The sequence below is a fragment of the Solenopsis invicta genome, chromosome 4 (genome assembly GCF_016802725.1).
Source record: "Solenopsis invicta isolate M01_SB chromosome 4, UNIL_Sinv_3.0, whole genome shotgun sequence".
NCBI lineage: Eukaryota > Metazoa > Arthropoda > Insecta > Hymenoptera > Formicidae > Solenopsis > Solenopsis invicta.
Window position 1 is genome coordinate 27,418,408 of NC_052667.1, and position 20,969 is coordinate 27,439,376.

General features: G+C 37.8%; 1 long non-coding RNA gene across 1 annotated transcript; it reads right to left on the reverse strand.

Annotated features, from left to right (window-relative positions):
* Positions 1-9,756: 9,756 nt before the first annotated feature.
* LOC113003426 lies at positions 9,757-19,865 on the reverse strand. Its single transcript, XR_005574605.1, has 4 exons — positions 15,276-19,865; positions 11,040-11,219; positions 10,819-10,921; positions 9,757-10,712 (listed from the first exon to the last, which is right to left on the reverse strand). It is a non-coding gene; the product is annotated as an uncharacterized LOC113003426 (long non-coding RNA).
* Between the last annotated feature and the right edge of the window lie 1,104 nt (positions 19,866-20,969).

Genomic DNA, 20,969 nt, shown 5'->3' on the forward strand with positions numbered 1-20,969 from the left:
AGTCCTCCTCCTCGGTGCTTCGGCATACATGCAATTAAACACTCTGCTCTTTCCTCCGTTCTCGCCTTCGTAGCGTGTTTACGCTTCTGAGGCTCCGAGAGCTTCAGTCTTTTCGAATGACACAGCCTCGCGCTCGTGACTTTCTTAATTTTCTGTTTGATCTGCGTATTACTATCTGCTTCAAATTATTTACTTTCTGATATTAAATAGATGTGTAATAGACAGAATTTTCTCTGTCAAGTAATATTTATTAAAATGTTTAATATTTAAATGTAAATTTAAAAAATATGAACTAGCACCGTAATGTTAATATTATTAAATTGTTTAATACTAAAAGTACTAGTTTATTATTAGCTAATAATTAATTAAATTTAAAAGAATAAAATAAATCTATATTATTAACGTAGAATGAAGACACCGATCAATATTGTATTCTGATTGAGGTCGTAATTTTTGAAGTCACGAGTGTTTGTAAAAAATTTTCTCCGTATTATCTCCAATTTACTTATCTCCTACATATAATCCAACGATTCACACGGCTATAATTACACTCTGGAACGAAATGATAGCACATGTGTGCTATCTTTTTATCGGGAAGTATAACCTTCTTATTTATGATCGATTTTATTTGCACAAATTAGCAAGTTTGTGTAAATATAGCCTTATCTGAATTTATATAAATTTTCCCAATTTACACAAATTTAAAGTTTAAAAAATATATACAAAATTTATGAAATTGTTAACAAATAAGGGAGCATTATTTCGGAAACAGATACTTAATTTTTTTCTTATTTCCGCAAATTAATATTTACTCTTCTACTTATCGGAAGCGAAGTATTACTTATATTAGATCATTTAAGTACGAAATAAAGTAGTACGAGTATCTTACAGCTTTGAATGGAAATGGAACTCTTAATGGGTTAGTGAACTACCGACGGTCTGAGACCAGGTCATCGATAACTGAAACTACTGAAAAACACTTTAAAGTATCATAATATGGCATTATCTTTTGTAACAGCAAAAATACCAAAAATAAAAAAAATTCTATCTTATTTCGTAAATGACTTAATGCAGGAGGGATCTTTTGACTTTTTCCCATGAGACAATTTCTCTCCCTTTCAACAGCTTTTAGTTCCACCGAGCTCCACATCTTTCTCTTTCTTTCACTCTACTTTGTGACTCTCTAATTTGCTTTCCTCGCTCCTTTCTCCCTCACTTCTCGTTCCCTTCTAAGTGTTCCCTTCTCATCCGATGAAACGCTTGACGATCTGTACTTGCACCTTTCTCACACTCAATGCCGGTTTAGGCATCCCTTCTTTCAACGTCCCTTTCACTCGGGTCAACGAGCGAGAGGAAGGGCAAATCTCTCACGAAAGAGATTGTGCGAAAGGAGGCGAAGGGAGGCGCAACAAGGAACGTTAAGAGATAACCATGATGACGACAACGACGACGGCGACGGCGAGGGCGCGGGCGGGAGGGAGGAGGAAGGAGAAAGAGAACACGAGGCAAGAAGTGGAAAGGCCGAGATCCAGTTTGAACGTTGTATGTTAGATTCTCTCGCTGGTCCCGCGCATTTCGAGATAGGATATTCGTTTTATTGCGAATCCGGTTTGCTCCCTGCGTACACGGCGAGTGAGTTCACAGCTGAAAGCCGGACACGGAAAGGGAGGGCGGGAAGAAAGAGAGGGAGAGTTGCGGGAAAAGGAAAGGGCCGCGTATAACCTGCGTGGGGAGGCATCCTTCTTTCTTTCGTTCCGCCAACACTGGCCCGTCCTCTCTCTCTTCCCTACCCTCCTGTCTCTACTCGCTATTCGCCCTTTCTCTCTCCTATTCTATTAGTCGTTGCTCCTGCATTGCTGTATCCCCGTCGCCGCGCTGGGCCGATTCCTTCCGCCGCTGCTGCGCTACCGGCTGTCGGCCGTTTTCTCGGCAGATAGTGGTGGTGCCCACTTGATGGAAGTGACGAAGGTGGAGGTGGTACCTATTTTCAAGGTCGTTATTTCAGGCTCGCGCGCGCTTAACGAGTAGATATACGTTTCGTATCTAACTCGTCGTGACGATCAATATTAATTTATTTCTGACTTGAGTAAGCAAAAATTTTATCAAGAAATTATAATTTCAAAAACAATCTAACAGGAAAAGTGGAAGCATTCGTATAATCTAAGAGAAGGTGAGATCTCTACAAGGTAAGATCAATTTGCTCAATTGAATCTCCGGTAAAATTTTTCTCTGAGGAATCATTTCTAAAAATCGATCGATCGAAATGATAATACTTCTGCATTATATTGCAGCGACTGTACCTCGCTGATGGATAAGCTTTTGCCTTCCTGCAAAATATTGCAAAATCTCGCTCCGGAAACATGACTATGGATTAAGCCACTTAGCATAACATTTATGATCGTTTTCGCTTGCACATATGCATACGCATACGTCAGAAAAATACGCACGTGCGGCAGATTGGATCGATAATCAGACAAACAGCGAGCGAAAGGATTCTCGGACGTCCTAGAGCGCGGTGCTTTTTGTCGCGCGGCACTTAATGAAAGGCGGTAACGCCTCTTCGCGGAAAGATACGAGTAGATTCTAAAATAGGAACGAGGTTGCACGGGCGTGTGCGCTCGTCATTAGCATCGATAGATGCTTATTTGCGCACCTCGCCGGGAAACGGACGGCGGAGTTCCGCGAGAGTACGGAGGAAAAAACACCCAGTTGTCGATCCACCAGTAATCAACAGCCGCGAGTCAAGTGATCCCAGAACAATTTCGTCAAAGCCGGATTGTCAGCTGCAATCTCGACGAGGTCACTATCGCTCCGGCGGCGGCGCGGCGCAAAGAATCTGACCTTATTGCCTTCCCCCCTTTCCAGAAGATGGAAAAAGATAGGTGATCGAGAAGCATCGAGAGCACCTATTTACGCATATATTTGCGCGCAACTTGCAAAACATTAGCGTGCCCGCGTGCTCGTTCGCTGAGCGAACACGCGTGACTATAGGTCGAATGCTGCATCTCGTCGATGCGCGCGTATCGAGAGAGCAATCAACCTCATTTGCAATAGAAAGTGTCCGCTGTAAAAGATTAACGTTCGGAACGATAGCGCAAAGTATAATTGCAATTGATTTCATTTACTTTTACGGTTTATGCCAATACAAGTGTTCTTTCGCCGTCAAGAAGTAGCCATTATTACGCCTCCCTCTCGCCGAAGAATTTCCTCACGCCCCAGTTTGGGGTCCGATGCCTCAGACAATTGAAAACGTGTGAAACTCTGTTGCGCAAGCTGACATTGTTATGCGGTGGTTTTATTAGCGGAGAAAAAGATGTCGCCGGGCGTAAGCGTGTAATACCGCCGCGCGCATACCGCGCGCGCCTTATCGCGGATCTGCTCTTATTTCAGTCAATAAAAACTCATCCGCTAATCGTGCGCTCCCAAGATTTTAATTATCCCCGGGTGTCCCGCTTGCGTGCAAGTGACACGTGCGCATCACGGCCGGCGGCGCCATTATCTTTCGCTCGACGCCGATTTTATCGGCGATCCGCCGTTGACCCGCGGCGGATCAATCGACGTTCGCTCGCGTAGCGTATCGGTAATAGAAGAAAATGCGATTGTGCTATCATCGCGAAGAACCAAGTAATAGAGTGCAGTTAATGGCTCTGGCTGATGTCATGCGGTAACCTTCTACTTTGCACGTACAGTAGTTCACAGAAATACACTCGCGAGCGCGGCGAGCGGCGCTCTCACTCGTCGAAATACAATCGGGATCGGAGTCCGCGAGAATTTTCGCTCTGGAAGACGTTTACGTGGAAAAAAAAACACAGCCGTAAACGCGCGCTGCACAAGGTAGTGTCCCGTGCAACCTTGAGAGAAGCGATGAAATTCTACGCGAGGCAGATGATTAACATACTTCTTAATTAGTTTTCTTAATTAGTCTTTGAGATTTTCAGGAAATTGTCCATCTAAGCCAGTGTTTCTCAAAGTAATTGACTGCACACTACAGTTTTAAATGACACTGATTATTATCAGTTAGCGTACGATAAAAAAATAATTTTAAAAAGTACTATTGTCAAAATTGAATTAATTAATTAATTAATTTTTTAAGTTTCTTTTTTTCTTTGCGACAAGTAGAGATCTCACTTTATTAGCAGGTTAATAAGGTCAGGTATTTAAAAAAAAAACCGGTTGGAATTAAAATTGCACAAAATTAACAGTTTCGCGTTATCAGTTAACGCGGCATTAACGCGGATCATTATGATTTTGAGAGACGCTGCTAGCAATGCGATTCAGTGAAAGGCGAATTGAATGCGCGTCCGCGAAGGTTTTCGCGAAACGACGACGCGCTTGACGCGTATGCTGACGGAGCACGGATCATGGCGGGTCTGCACCTTGGCGACGAATGATAAGGTCTCTTTTCCACGTACATGGCCAGATAATAAGTCGAGACCTCGACTTTCCAAAGAAGAATACGCGCGTGCACGCGCCTCGCCGTAAGAAAATAGGAAAAAAAAACAACAGCGGGATTGCATAAGAGGTCGGTCTTTCTGAAACGACAGCTCGTGCCGCCGATGGAAATGGTTAGAGGCGTTGACGCAATCGTCATTCAGAGCCGATGCATCCAAGGATGAGAAGAGACGCACGAACGCTCGCTAACGAAGAATCGTAGAATCGTTCGAGCCTCTCTCGGAAGCCGAACCGATCGACTCCGCTTACTGTAAATTTCTCGATTTTAGTGTCAGAGCATGTAATTAGTTTGCAAATTCTATTTCTTATTTTATTAATAGGAATGATTGGCTTCTAAAAGACCCACTTATGCAAAATAGATATTCGGTAAACTGTCAGCTGAATGTCTAGCTTCCTAAAAATTAGCTTCGTTAATCGAACGTTAACTTTGCTATTAGTCACTCGTAACTACTATTCTTAGTCAATGTTATAAATTCTATTTTTTATTGCACGAATTGATGAGATTGCCTTCTGAAATAAATGTTCTCCAGTAAATTTTCAAGTAATAATTTTGCTATTAATTACTTATAACTTCTACTTGTAGTCAAGATAAGATTGACTCCCGGCGCATGTCCAAATGATGTATCGTCAAATTAAAATTGAGCTATCTCCACGTCTCTCATTTTCGTTAATTGTCAATTACGCAATATGTGCGTTCAGAATAGGCACTCTGACAATAAGAAAAAAAAATTATTAACGTGATTAAATTCTTCAACTCGATTAAATCTTTTAAATTCAAGTATTTATGTATTCAAGTCAAAGGCATAAATACTTGAACCGAAAAAAAATTGAATGGAGTCAAAAGAATTAGTCGAGCTAACAAATTTTTTTCCCCAAAATATATGCAACAACGTGTGTATGCATGAGAGATGTGCAGAAGAAACTGTATTGTTTGCATTATATATGACACATCCATAAAAAGCGATTACAATCTCAATAGACGCGTTTGAGATAAGTTCGGAGTGATTAACTTTATATAAGATTTTATTATTCAGCGACTGTCGGTCAAATTCTCGCTCGGCTCATAAGCTTATGTCACGTCATTAATTCACGGTCACTCGTAACCACGTTGTTTCCGTCTGCTTTCTTTTCCAGTGCTTTCTTGTCGCGATACCTCGTCAAATAAGCGTACTTTTACGACAACATTTCTTACCTATATACTTTAGCATTTATTATACGCGGCTACAATTCGCCGCAATACGAAACGAGTTAATGTATTGCTTTTATCTTTTTTACATTTCTAGAAAGTACTTAAGAAAACCACGTGTGAACTATAACGCTATTATCTGTAATAAAACCGTAAGTGATATATCGCCACGCGAAACACTAATACGTGAGGAAAGATTCGGATCTAACGTATTTGGAATATTTCAGCAATCATCAAAGATTTTAGAAGAGTATTTGAGAACAAGTATTATTTTGCAGAGAGAAAAGATATGATAGCGTTGAAAAAATATACTTGTTATATTAAACGCGACTCCACGTGTTCTACGACACATAAAAGCGTATCGCTGTGATGTATCGTAGAGATTACGTGGATAAAAATATTCTCGTGTTTAAAAAAAGAATTAGGCTGTAATATCGTTGCGACATATGAGAAGTCGAAGTAATTTTAGAAAGCATTGTATTAAGCCGAACAATTTCAAGATTAAGTGCAATTATTTCATTTTTCGAAGTAATCGTTGATAATTTTAAGTTATAGAAAGCGATAAGGCGGACGCTGTACGATAAATCGATCAGTCAATCTTCTGTGTTGCCTTGACTCGACGTACAATTGAACGTCCACGCGTATGCACGCGCATGCATTACCTTCCTGCTCCTTTTTTTCTAAGCGGTCCTGATCTTTCACTCGATTTTGAACGCCGCAGACGCGACGTTGCATTCGCATTACGGGTTATTATGTAACATGTCACAAAGCGTTATGCGAATATTTTGCGCTCGGTGCCTTGTACCATTGCGGTCTCAAGGTCCCCACATTGTTATTTGTACGCCGCGTTAACGCATCCCGATGCGATCCAGGGACGTGACACGCGGAGAAAATCTCGCGTTGCGCTCGCAAGCGCGCTCATGCGAAGAAAATTTCTCTCGCAGCATACAAGAGTTATGAAATAATGCAAAGCAGATAGTCATTTGAATTTACGTGAATAATAAGCGATTGTTAGTTGGGCGCTTAATTTCCTGAAATTTAGCTTTGCTGATTAACTTAATTAAATATTAATTTTATCGTAACAGCAGGAAGGTGTCCTATATTTGAAAAAGGAATTTTTAGATAAGGTGAGAATATATGGGAGTGGAAATTAGAGCGCTAATTAAATTAAGATGCGAGAATATGGAGGAAACGAATAAATATTTGTTAGGATAAGCAGATGGTTTGAGGAAATGGAGGAATGTAAAGAAGAAATATACAGGGATATGTATTCAAGGAATCTAGATGCAAAATAGGGAGAGATACTATGGAATGTGTGGAAAGAGTGGAAAAAGGAAATAAAGAGGAGAAAAACAGAGTGAGGACAAGAAGTTGGGAGCGACAGGATCGTAATTCAGCTGACGGACAGGATATAGGAAATAAATTATACAATAGTGAGATTGTAAAAGGCAACAGAAGTCTAGTCACGTTGTTTTGTAAGGATGGGATGGATGAGTGTAGGTTAATTTTTAAAAACTTTAAACTGAGTTATAACTCTTTTTGGCGATTTAAGCTGAAGAAATAAATTTCTATTTTATTCTAAATATTAGCTTCGTTATAAGTCATTCGCACCTATTAATTTTAGTCAACATTTGTTTTTAATCAAAATAAGATTGGCTCTAATCAAATGATGTATTGTCAAATTAAAATTGAGATGTCTCAACAAACTTCCACATTTTTCTTTATTTTCATGAAAGAAAAGCGCAAGAAATTCAGCCATGTGCGTAGGAAAAGTGACTGACAAGAAAGGTTTTCTTTTCTAAATTTTCAAATATTTCTTTTCAAGTGTATCATATCTGAAACATATTGTGTCCTTGTACTATTGCGAAAAGGATTGTACAGGCAAAATCCCTTGTAAAAATTACTCTGTTAAAAAGAATTTCAAACTCCATAAGAAAACTTTTCATCACATTTCATGTCGATTTCGCATCAATGGAATATATAGTTAAACAATAAATCAAGTAATTCAAAACAATAGAAAATACGAAATTCTTTCAACAATAACTTCCGTGAACTATTGAATCGGGTATCATCTTTTATTTTTTTTAAATATACTTAAAAATATCTTAATTTTATTTATAAAAATAACATTGTTGGAAAATACAAATCGAAAAAAAAAATAATTTGCTAGATTTAACAGGTGCTTTATATCGTTCATAAATGGGAAATACTCTAAAGATAAATATACTTCAAGATGCTTATCTCTATCACATAGAGAAACACTAATTTAAAAGCAAGAATTTTAGATAACGTTTTAGAAAAATTCCGCTATTCTCCACTATAACAACAACAAGGATTGGATAATCCCTTGATATCAGTAACGAAGAAGAAGAAGGTGGCTGAGAGGCAGAAGACAGAGGACGCATGTTAGAAAAAGACGAAGAGGGGGGTCGAGATCGTGAGGAAGTAGTAAAGTTCTAGGGGGCAGTGGAGCCGGGAGGGCACGCGATACGAACCAAAGGCGTACGCGCGCGCGTCTGATAAGGTCTTATCGTGTGAAAGCACCCGTGGCCTACTTACACTCGGTGCGCACTTATACGCGTCACTAATGCTCGAACGAGCATTCATGCACGCACGCACGCACGCAGCGCGATCGGCATGTGCACACACGCGTTGCACGACTCGCTGCACTCTTATGCGCGAGGGCGCATTGTACGCGAGCCGTGAGTACGCGTGAACACTACTCTCGATCGCGTACACGAACGCGAGCCGAGAAGAATTTTCTCCATCTCTTTTTTTTCCTGCTTTTTTTGCGCCCTTTCCATCGGCAGGTACACCAGAGAAGAGAGAGGACTGTCTTAGCGTTTTGTTGACGTCTTCGAAGTGTGATCGTGAAAGAAAATGGAAGCACACACACGCACATATACACACCAGTCTTCTCTAAAGATGATGGAAAATATATTATACAGACTAATTAGAAGAAAAATAATCAATAGTCGTTTACATTATAGCACAAGTTATCACAAAGATTCACAAAATTTTGAGAAAATACTTACTAAGAAAATGCAATCGAATGATCCTGCAACGCTGAAAATCTCTGAAGGTTCATTTCCATATCGCGTCTACCTTAAAAAAACTTTTCAAAGAAAATAATTAATAATAATTAATAAATTAACACATATGCTACATCTTTACAAAACAAATTTTCTTTTTTGTAAAAATATTTTTTATAAAGGCCCATTTTTTTTGTCTTTGCGAACCATGCAACATAAATGTGTTAAAATACATTGCAAAATTTATATTTTACTCAGCTGAAATATTCACTGTCAACTTTATAATGTTTATGTTGAACGCAGTCAAGCTAGAAAGCAAAGGACACAGCTTTTTATCTCCAAAATTATGTCTCGCTAACACATTTATATATTTCCACTCACGTAGAACAATTTCTTGAGACGTGAAAAATAATATATGTGTAGTACTGAATAGTCTTTTCCTATTTTCTGAAAAAGAATTTTTTTCTTCAAAACCTATAAGAAATGTGTCCTCGAATAAAGTGTCACAAGCTTTATTCCAACAACGGAACGAATGATTTCGAAAGAAAGGATGTATAATTTAAAGCTTTTTCTTTACATTTACCTCGAATTCTCAAAATGTCACTGATTGTTACATTACTGATAATAATTAATTTGCATAACACGTAATTATTTAAATTTGTTAGGTTCTAACTTTCGTAATAATAGAAAGATGATAAGCGAGAAAAAAAATTATTTTATTATAATGTTTTTACTAGAATATTTTAATTTAATTTCGTGTTTTATTATTTTTAAATAATGCACTTTTGGCGTGAATGGAAAATTAACGAAGAGATTAGTCTTTTCTTAGGGCCAAACTCTGTAGAGTTTTTAGTGTTAATGCGTTGACAGTCGTTGATTATCCGTGACCGATACCTGACTTTTCAGTTACTTTAAGAAATTTCCTGGTGATCCGCAGGAAATGTTTTAAAGTAACTGTGAAAAGTAAAAATACCATTTAATATAAAATTTTGAGTAACATAAATAGCTAGATAACAACGTAAAGTAAAAATTATATATAATATTTTATCATTATATATTTATAACAATGAAAATTTTACTCTTGACGTAAAAAAATTATCATTACTGGATACACAACGTGTTAAAATATATATATACTCATGATTCCTCCATGATAAAAAAATGAAAGAGATTAGTATTGTGTTTTACGTCGTACGTACAGAATATTGGCATACATTAAATGCGACGCGCGCCGAGTTATGAAAATAACTTTATAATCTCATTTTGCGTGCATATGAAATAATAACAGTGGCGACTATCGAAACATGGTTATAACGTTTCACATAGCGTTAAATTAAGTGCCGATAAGGGGCACGTGACCGTGATTTATGATAATTCTTTTTTATTTGCACTTGTCACTTTGTAAATATGTAAATTCGAAATGACCGCAAAAATAACCGATCTGCGGCTATTTCCGTCACGAAGAAACATGTAGTTACAAAATCAAACCTTGAAATAAACGCGCATAAATGGCGTGCAAAGCACGGTGTGTATTTTTCTCTCTTCTGACTTTTCTTTTTTTTTTGCTAAATGAAAATGATATTTTGCGAAATGTCCATTTTGCGAAATGGATTTAAAGTTCGTCAGAAATTTCGCTCGGAAATCCCGAAATAATATCCTATCTGCTTTGTTTGTAACGTCTCCTAAGACGTCGCTCCGTTATCGGACGAGCACGTGGACAATATCGAGGAATGTGGAGGATTAGCCGCGGCGCCTGAAGCAATTGCACGCGCGTGCACATGCGTGTACGCATACGCGACGCCGCATTGCGAAATTGGGTCATTCGGAAATTGAAACGCCTGCGTAGGTAACCGCGTCTGAAGTTTCGTCTGATAAAGAGGAGAAACGGAATGGTCGCGGATGCTTATCATCCACACGCATCGACGGGGCGCCGTTGAGCAATTTTCTTCGCGTCGCCGGAAACGGGAGAGTGGATCGCGTCGCCGATCTGTAATTCTTGGATCTTCTGTACCGATCATCTTTCTTTCTTTTACGATGCAGCGCTGTTGAAGATATGACACGATCGGCGCTTAGACGTCGTGATTGAGATATAATGCTACTTAGTTAAAGAGACGTGTGATTGTAGATAGCAATTGTAGATATACTTACGACGCATTGTAAGTAGAGTCCAGTTTAAAATTCAAGTGTCTACACGTGTATTGTAGACGCCCCGATATAGAGATCTAGATTTTCATTTAAAGACGCATTGTATCTGTAAATAAAAATCTTACATAAGATCTTTTTGCATTTGTAATCAAAGTTTTGGTATATTTATCTACAGATAAATGTAATCATTATTAGATACGTGCTGTTGTGCAAATAAAACGTACAATATATTTTTTACGTCTTCTTCAGGAAACCAATTAAAATAGTGCTTTGAAGCCAGGAACTATTGATTGTCTTATGCTGGATCGAAATTCTTTCATCGTACCTAGAGTTGCCTTCGTTCTCTCTTTTTACGGAGATGTCCGGTGGGATTTTTCAAACGCGTCTGAGATAATTAATGTAACCTTAACAGATATTAAAATGTGATTTTGTTTATTTATACGATGCAATTGCAAAGTAAAACTTAATAGTATAAACTACTTTTTATTAACGTGGATTCTTTGATGTTTTGCACTTATGCATATATTTATTTCATTAGTATTTTTAAAATATCAATAAAAACACGTAGATACATTTTAATAAACAATAAAACTTTTTTTATTTTACATAAAAGCATTCTGTATTTATTTATTTTTCAGTTTAAATACTAATGAACAATTACATGTGAAATAATAATTGACTGTTCTGATCAATTTTATTAACCTACACATACTTTTGAATACGTTCGAGAATGCAAACAAAATGTTCGGAGCCTGTAAGTTTTAGTCTTGAAGATTTTGATGCGACAATAGTTTTTATTTAAAATAAAAGTTTTATTATTTTATTTTAAGCTGAGCCCTAATCATATCTTCATAAATCGGGCATATTAATAACGTGTTGCTGCGAATTAATGTTCAAGTAGTAAATTTGATTAATTCAGTCGCAAACGCACTCTGTTTCTCAAAGGAAACTTTGCTTCCATTGCTCCCGCGGGGAGCAATGCCCTATATATCACCGTACGTGTTTTATCTAGTTACACATTATCTTTTGTCTCAACCGTCTCAGCCAAGTCGTGTTTCATCATAATAATAACCTCGTAACGATGAAAAGTCGAACGACATCTGGATAAGTTACCTCGACATAATTTCACGCGTCGGTTTCTAGTTAGGACTCGATAGTTATCGAAGCATCAATTGATGGAAAAGAAATGTGAGAACGTTTGTTTTACAAAGAACCGATCGGTCATGGCCAATTTTTATCTTAACACTTAATTTTTTTATTGACGTTAGGTTAGTATTATCTTAGAAACAAAGTAGTTATTGAAAGTATGTCACGTTATATATGCTAATTAAAATTTATATAAGTAATTTATATATACAATTAATTTTTTCTCACTAGCAAATAACGCAATTAAGTACTATTTATTTTTTTAAAAACTCCATTGTTTATATTATCTTAGTTAAATACATAAACGTTACGCTGTTTCATTTCATGCCATTTAAACGTAAAATGTAGTGTAATAAAGACGAGAAGCTTCACGCAGCTATAAAATTGAAAGAATGAACATATTTTTCATTGATTATAAGCAATTAAGAACGCTGAATTTTCGGGTTATGTCACGACATCAATTATTATGAAAGATACACGTTGAGTCATCAACACGTATGACATGAATGACAGAAGCGAGGGAAGGATTAGGAGTTGGCATCTCGCGAAGCAACGCGCGACAAAGTTACAGCCTTGGACGGACAGATAGGTGAAACGAAGCATAGATACTAAAGAACCGTCTGAGATCGAAACGCCGTAAAACGTAGCCTCGGCCAACTTAGATGTGGCCATAAATGACGTTTGTGGTAACCCATGAGCAGATAGTCGGCAAAGAGCACGAAAGAGAAAACGAGAGATCGAGACGGAGACAGACAGAGAAAGAGAGAGAAAGAAGCGAATTTTTCAGACGATCTTGTGCTTATGTAATCTTTCTCAATACAATTGGATGTAAAAGCAGTAAATATTAGATAACTCAGAAGACGATTACGTCGAAGTTTCAAAACATAGAAAGTTAATAAACGACAAGCACTATGTGTTTAATGGCAATAATTGCTCTTCACTTATCACTTATCGCAGCTATTTCTCCTTGTTATCGGTGGAAGAAATTTAAATTTTTACACTCGACATTACCTTTCGTTGTTTAAAAAAAAAAGAAATCACTCTCGAAAGGATTACGCTTTATCAATTTTCAAGGCAGACAGATATAAAAGTGGTATATGTTTTTAAGAAATTTTGGCTTCAAATGTAAAAAAAAATTACGATATATCTGTGTATATTAATTTGATTATAATTCTTTAAAATATTATAATAAGTAACATCTTCTTTTCATCCGTTCACTATTTTCCTAGATTAGGAATAGCAAATTTTTATTTCCTAGTTTAAACTACGTTCTATTATGTAACGTGAATATGCAACGAAAGAAGCTGTAAATCATTCATTTTATGCGTGCCGAGAAAACTGCAGGAAACGAGCACAAAAGTGCGATCGGCAAAGTGATCGCTTTACCAAAGGGTAAGGTCGACGATAAAAGTTAGTTTTCTAAAATCGTATTACTCATAAAACTTTCGGGATCACGATTTCGAAAGGAATTAGTGGAGGAAAAATGGACCACTCCTTGATGGATGGACCGAATAAATTTTCATCAATCCTGTATCTTTAGGCGTTTTTCCTTGAACCAACCAGTGCAGGCAAGAAGAGCCATAATATTATGAGGCGTTTACGAGGGCATTTACGAGCGACTGGGAATTATTCCGGCCGTTACAAGTTACAATGCCAAAATAATAGCGCGCAAAAACATCTTTCGATAGTTGATGCTTGACGCTCGCTCATCTCCGCCCTTCTCTTTCTTCCAACTGACAGGATTTTTGAGGAAGTGACCGTGGCACCCAAGTTTCATATGTCAGACCGTTCTACAGTTATTTCTTTTCCTTTGTATTCTGCCCATTCGGACAAATTCAAGGCTCTCCAATAATCCAAACTATGCGAAATTGACCTTAGAACAATTTTCACTTCTTTGAATCTCGTTTATTGCGAATAGCTTTCTAAGTGACTTTTTGCTGATTATTCAAAATGTTGGGCGTTTCTCTTTAACGAAGGATAAAAATTGACCTCCAAATATTCACGCACGAATTATAAGGGCAGCGACATCGTGACGCCGACAGAAAAAGTAGTAACGGGTTATGCGTTCCGTTGAAACCCAGTGAAATCGGATTTTAAAATATATGATTTTTATCGTTTTTAACCTTGTCTACAATGAATCACACTTATTGTTCTAGAAAAAAAAAATTTTTTTTAGAGATATAGAAGCAAAGAACTTTAAATGAAAAGTATCTTTTAGCCCTAGAAATTAGTTCATTGTCAGAAATTTTTTATTGAACATCTTTATTGAAATTTTCCAGGAAGTAGCAAAGAGAAGATAACTTTTCTTTTCGAAAATTGGTTTGAATCAAAAACACATTTCGCAAATGTGGTACTGCTTCTTACAATAATATTTTATGAAATAAAATTTCAAGGAAATGAGAAGCACTTTTCTTTGCACTTTCAATTTATGTTTAATACAGTTAAATAAAGCATAATTTTGATTCGATATTACCTGGATAGCGCAGAAACATTGATTTTATGACCATAATAGTTACTTTCGCGCGAGTATCGGGCGTGTACATCGCGTGGATCTAATGCTTCTATACCTCCGAGCGGTGAAATGGGAGCAAGGTCCGGAGAGTTAGGAAGAGACTGCTAAGATGCAATAAGTGGCTTTTAGCCAAGCGGCTGGCCAAGTGACTGACTCGCAGGAAAATAGATCGTTCGTGAATCGGACCGAGCCAATGCGCGAAAGCAACGCGCGAGCTTTTTCCCGGCTCGTTGAAAACTCCTGCAGATTCCGAGAACCATAAACAGTTAAAACGAGAGATCTCGAATTCACAAAAAAGCTTGGAAAAATCAACATTGCGTTTAAAATAAAAAATGTTAAATTTTAACAGCATATTTTTACGACATTGTAATGATTAATACAACTTTTTTCACAGACCGCTTAACATAATCGGAAATTGACATTTTACAAATTATTATAAAATAAATTCTTCAATTTTCATACAATCGACATAAATTCTTTTAAAATAAAGAAAAGACGTTTAAAATAACTCGTGCAAAATTTTCTTCGGAGCTCCCGAAATATCTGGCACGGAGCAAATCGCGAAAAATTGGGATTGTCTTAAACAAATAAAAACGTAGCGCGCCCGAGGGGTAATTTAACTTTAGAATTTAATGGGCACCGGTGCGTTGTTCGCAAAAACGACCCAATGCGCCACCATTCACCAGGTCGCGCTTGTTCGTGCTCGGTAAAAAGAGAGTGCCGTTTCCTCCACGGCCACTTCCTCCCGGTGAGGAGGGCAGGAAGCCTTCCACCTTTTCACTTCCCACCTTAACAAAACTACCTTCGCTGAGCTTCTACCACCGCGCGCGCCATGCCTCGTCTCCTTTTACTCGCCGTCGCGCTTCTCACCGTCTTTCAACGACGACGGCTCGGAAACACTACGCCACAGGGAACGTTTGGTTACTTTACTTTCAATTTCGTTTCGTCGACACTCACGGCACTCCGGCAGTTGAGAAAATTACATAAGCGGGACAAGCGTGGTCCGCACTGCGGGAAGAGAAGAGAAGAGAAGGGCCGTGTTCGCGAGGGAGCCGTGTCGAAATAATAGTGGCCACTCTTATTATATACTTGCCGTCAGCACTAACTTGGGCATTTCGCTGATGGTCATTTCTGAGAAAAGAAAATAGATTATAGAGCATAATTTCAGCGCGAGCGACGTGTAAATGAATATAAAATGTTCTTAATGCAGTTAATTTTATGTAAACGACCACCGTGCAGATATGATCTTTCTATTTGCACTCAATTTGCGATAGTCGTTATAATATTCGACGTCTCCCGGCTAAAGCATAAATTAAACTATTTTTGTACAAAGATATACGTTGCTGATATTTTAAAAATCTCTCTCTCTCTCTCTCTCTCTCTCTCTCTTTGTCTGCATATATAAATTTTATTTTATGAAAACGAAAACAAGATTCACGGAATAAAGAGACATTTATGGCTCGATCAGGTTGCGTTGAGGAAAAATAGGCACGCTAGAGCTCTCGTTTTATCGTATTTTGTTGCTCGCAGCAGCGCTAACACGGCCCAAAGAGTGTCGCGCACGACGCATTTAGAAACGATGTGCCCGTTTCGAGACGAGAGTTAAGGTCGGCCTCGAAGTTCTCGCGGCTTGTCGTTCTCGTAGCATAATGGCGACTGCACCCTCGTATAAATGTTCCCATTGAATGCTGCTCTATCGCAACTTTTCGCCACTGCCTAGCATCAATTGCAATATTCAAAATATTTTGGAAAACACATGAGGAGAGAGAGAGAGAGAGAGAGAGAGACCGCTTGGACACAATTTATAATGGCTAAAAGAATAGATTTGTTGTCGTTTCCTTCACACATTCAGAGAAAAAAAGTTATGCCAGCAATTAAAAATTTGAGAACAAGTAAACCATAGTGACAGGTAGTTTAATTTTAGGGTTGTAAGATTATAGTTGGCAGAACTATTCCACATTTTCTCTCGGTGCATGTAAAGCACCCCGAAGAGATTGGAAATCTATTTCGGTACATAAATGAAGAGGTATATGCGTTCAAAACATGTTATCCGAGTATCTTTTTACGGCGTTTACTCGTTGCTACATTCTGAAAGTCCAAGGGGTAAGCGGGCGTGAAAATAAGGTGATAAAAACGAAGAAGAGGTGTTTTCTTTCATCAACACTGAACGTACGGCCCTGTCGTAATCAGGCGGTCTGTCGCAACCGCGCACAGTGCGTGAGTACGCGTGTCCCTCGGTTCACGCAGTCGGCGTGCACAAGCGTAAGCGCGTGCAAGCCACTATTTATAGAAACGACGAAGACGAAGTATAAGTAGAAGTCAAGGAAGGTGGAAGGCCAAGAAGAAAGCACGTTGCGACCCCAATTTTCCCTCAGACCTTCGTCCGATCTGTTTTCTCGCCAAATGATTTCTTTATCAATACTTGACCAAGCAGTTATTGCGACCGCTGCAGGGGAATTTTTTGATCAGCACAAAATATTTCTTCACATTAATTGCGTTTCAAGCACTTGTACGATAACGATAGCCTATGATCATCATAATAAGCATGCGTGTCTTTTTTTTACATACATTTAAAATAAAAACATGAACAAGATTAACATTTTTCTGTCAACATTATCGTTGTTATTAATATCACAATTTGTGATTACAAATTTGAGCAATTAAAAATTAATTTCTTCCTTCCCTTCCCTAGAGGGAAGAAAAAAATCTGTATTTTCAAAATAAGATGTACGCGCATGAATCATCTTTCGTACCGTAGAAAATCAAATATGTCAAGCATCTAAGCGTGTGAGAAGATATTCAGAAGAGACACCTTTCTAATCCGACAGTCATCCCGATTAATTTGAAGCTATATTGCGTACATATAGGAAACGATCGCCAGTGAAGCGTACTGGCCTTCGCCAAGAAATCAGAAAAACATCGCCGATTGGTAAAAAGTGAAACAGGATCGCGCTTGTTGGCTTGACCTATTTCTCGACATACAATTGCATAAACGCACTCGCGTAAGCTCACACGCTTATTTATAGATGAGGAAGGTCGGGAAGAAAGCGCCTAGACCGTTTGACCGTTTGGCAAAGGCAGCTGCCGAGCAATCATCCAGGCGGGTCACTAATAATATCACCCAAGCGTTGTGTAACGATATTCGTTGCGTATCAAATGGGAAAGGGGGCGGCAGGGGAAACAATATCGCTCCTCGTCAGTAAAAAGTAGAACTTTCAAACGCGTGATGACGGCACGTGTTACAACTTTCTAAATGGCTACATTTCTTGTCTTTACACACTATCGAGCTTATTCACTGATGCATTATGAAAATTTTTTTTTTTTAGATTGAAGAAGCAAACGTAATGTTTTTATATAACATAAATGTATTAATCCATAGATTCTGTCAGAATTTTGTTAGAAATTCCAGTGCAAAAATATACTTTTATATGTATACCCTATTCATGCTCTACAATTAATGTTCTCAATGATCCATTAATTAACAATAAATAAAATCAATACAAGAATCCTGAAGAATAAGAGCCATATAAATGGTAATATTAATAAAAATAATATTAATATAATAATAAAATAATATCAATGGTTTTTCGTAGCTAGAAGCTTTTCATTTTAAAGGGAACTGGCTATCTACGTCCGCTCCGAATTGAATATCTTCAGGACCACACGTGTATCTTAAATTACGTGTATAGTGGGGTCTTTACGGCGCGGAAGTTCGTCAGTTACTTCGGCTACCGAAAACACATAACTCTCTTGTCGCTCCATTCTTGACCCATTTCCCAGCCCGATTTCCCGGTCCGAGTGATCGCTGCAGAAGTAACATCTCACGCCCATGGAAGCTCGTACGTGTGATAGGCGCGCTTTTGCTCGTGTGCGTGTACAGGCACGCACGTATGCGTATTTATAGAGGAGGAAGGTCGCGAAGAAAGCGCTCGGCTAGACGCGATACGTTTCGACATCGCGTTTCCGGCGCTGACCCATTTCGTCCCTCGATTCTTTTCGACATCGGCCCAGTGAGCACTCTGACCCACTTCGTGCGCACGATAGTCTCACGTACTTTTATTGCGGCGGCAATCGTCGCTTCTAACGACCGCGAGGGCGGTGGCTTGCGCGCACGAGTGCGCGTTTCTTGAATTTGTTAATCCGTGAACGTGACAGAAAAGTCAAAATAGTATCGATTTAAGAGACAGAGAGCTTTTTGAATCGCTAACTTTTTTTACAAATTATGGTTCACAAGGAAAATTGCCCACTTGCCAAGGAAAATACAGCCATTTTCTAGTGTAATTGATATTTCAAAAAATTTCATTTGGACTAAATTATCCTATGTGAAACATGCAAATGGACAAAACATGTAGAAATAATCTAAGAGAATATATTTCGCCTATGTTTAAAATTATATTATCATATAATTAATGCAATTTTGAAAAAATCATATTTCTACGTCAAGTAATATTTATGAAGTCACGTCCCCAAAATCGCATTGGAAAGTTGATTGATTGAGTTAATGACAAATCCGTTTATTCTACGTTTAAATTTGAATGATTCATGCGAAACGACCGTCAGGATTGAGCGGTAGATATATAATAAATTTAGCATTACTAGCTGAGTAGACGAAATATTTCTAGAGCAGTCATTAAAACGTCGCGAATGAGGAAAGCGGCCAAATGTCTCTGGCCCGGCTCAAGAGAAGGAATTAGGCGAACAGTGTGCGTGCATGTGTGTGATTCTTTTCTTTTTTTCCTGCCAACGGCACGTATGTACAACCTCGGTCTTAGCACTCGGCGACGACCTATTTCCGTGACAATCGTGAGCACGCCTGTACCGTGCGCCACGCGCACACGCATAATGCACGCACCTAAGCTATCGCGCTGGAAATGTGTCTCGTAATCAAGCGGCGCGTGATCTTACGGCTGGTACAATCGTGAAACACCGTGACGGTGGTACGCTCCGTCGTCGTAAAATTATCATTTTTACGTATACGGCCGCGCCAAGGGACACCACGCGCCGCGAAGAACAACGTTAAACCGAGGGAAAGCGCTTTTGCTTAGGAGTTTCATTTACAGTCGAGTATTTGGTTAGGCGAACTTCTCAGATGCAAATTTGAATTTCGTCAAGTCACAAACGTCATATGTGAACTAGTGATGCGCACATTTTTTATTATGTTTTTTAAATGTTTTTAAAATATTTATTCTTCATTATAACGTTTTTTAAATATTTAAAAAAACATTTAAAAAATATTGTTTCCTGGTAAGGACTTAGACAGAAATTGAACGAAGCTCATAAATTTTTCCGCAATTCGTACAAATAAAGAATAATATTAATGATAATTATAATTTAAAAAATTAGCAATTTTAATTCATGAATAAAGTTTAATAATTATCTTCATATTTTTAAAAATTATTACATAATTTTTAAAATAAATTGCACGTCAACACTTAATAAGAAGAAAAACAATTTTGCGATACTCAATAATGTTCATGCGACTTCACAAGAAGATTGTGACCTGCAGTTTACATTACGCCGCACCACTATATTAGACCGTATATTTCTAAGATTTAACGCAAACTTGACGAAATAATTAATTTAAATACCTAATTTGCAAAAATTATACAACTATTAGTTTTTTTTCCAGCAAATATGATATGCAAAAGCTGGCTATTTTGCACATGTTTTTTCATGTGAAAAACACATGTGTTAGAATGTTGTTCGCTTTTTTTTCGCAGAAGGGAGTGAAGAAAAGATAAAAATTTTCCGTTTATGTTTTATAAGCTACACGTGCCGAACTCATGGCCGTTCTACTTTATGCAAATTATAGTTCGAAAATTTAATGGCAGCGATAAGATTCACAATGTTGCTTTTACACTATCTCTACGATGACCTACTCTTTATAATATGACAGTAACGGCATAGATATTTCGTGGACACAATGACTTTAAGAGCTTTCTAAGAATGTCCAATACTTTACCCTTGCTTCGTCATGCATACACAATTGCAATTTACATAAGCAACAAATTGTAGCGCCTACGTGCAACATTAGCGAAGACATTTTCATATGTAACATTTCTAAGTTATGCGACTGGACACATAGTCACGTTGAGGTTGTTTCCCTGCATAAAAGCACATGGAATAAATTATATTGGCATGTTATATTGGCGTGATTGTTTGCATATTGACTTGTTTTATTGGCAACAAATAAAAAATGTTTGTAGCGCACAAGGCTTCTTCTTAAATCGCAACGTATTACATAACATTATTAAAGCAAAAGCTCTTAAAATTATGAAACTCGTTTTTTTAACGTTTACAATTTATCGAAAAACTCAAAAGACCGATTGAAATTATGTTAATTTAATTGTCAAAGTGTATATCGATTATTTAAGTTATAAAATTTGTTTATATAATACTTAGCAATTCTGCGGCGAATGTCGTTATGCAACAAAAATTAGAAAATATATCAGGCACGATGCAATACATTACATTTTAACAAAACGATTAAGAAGTT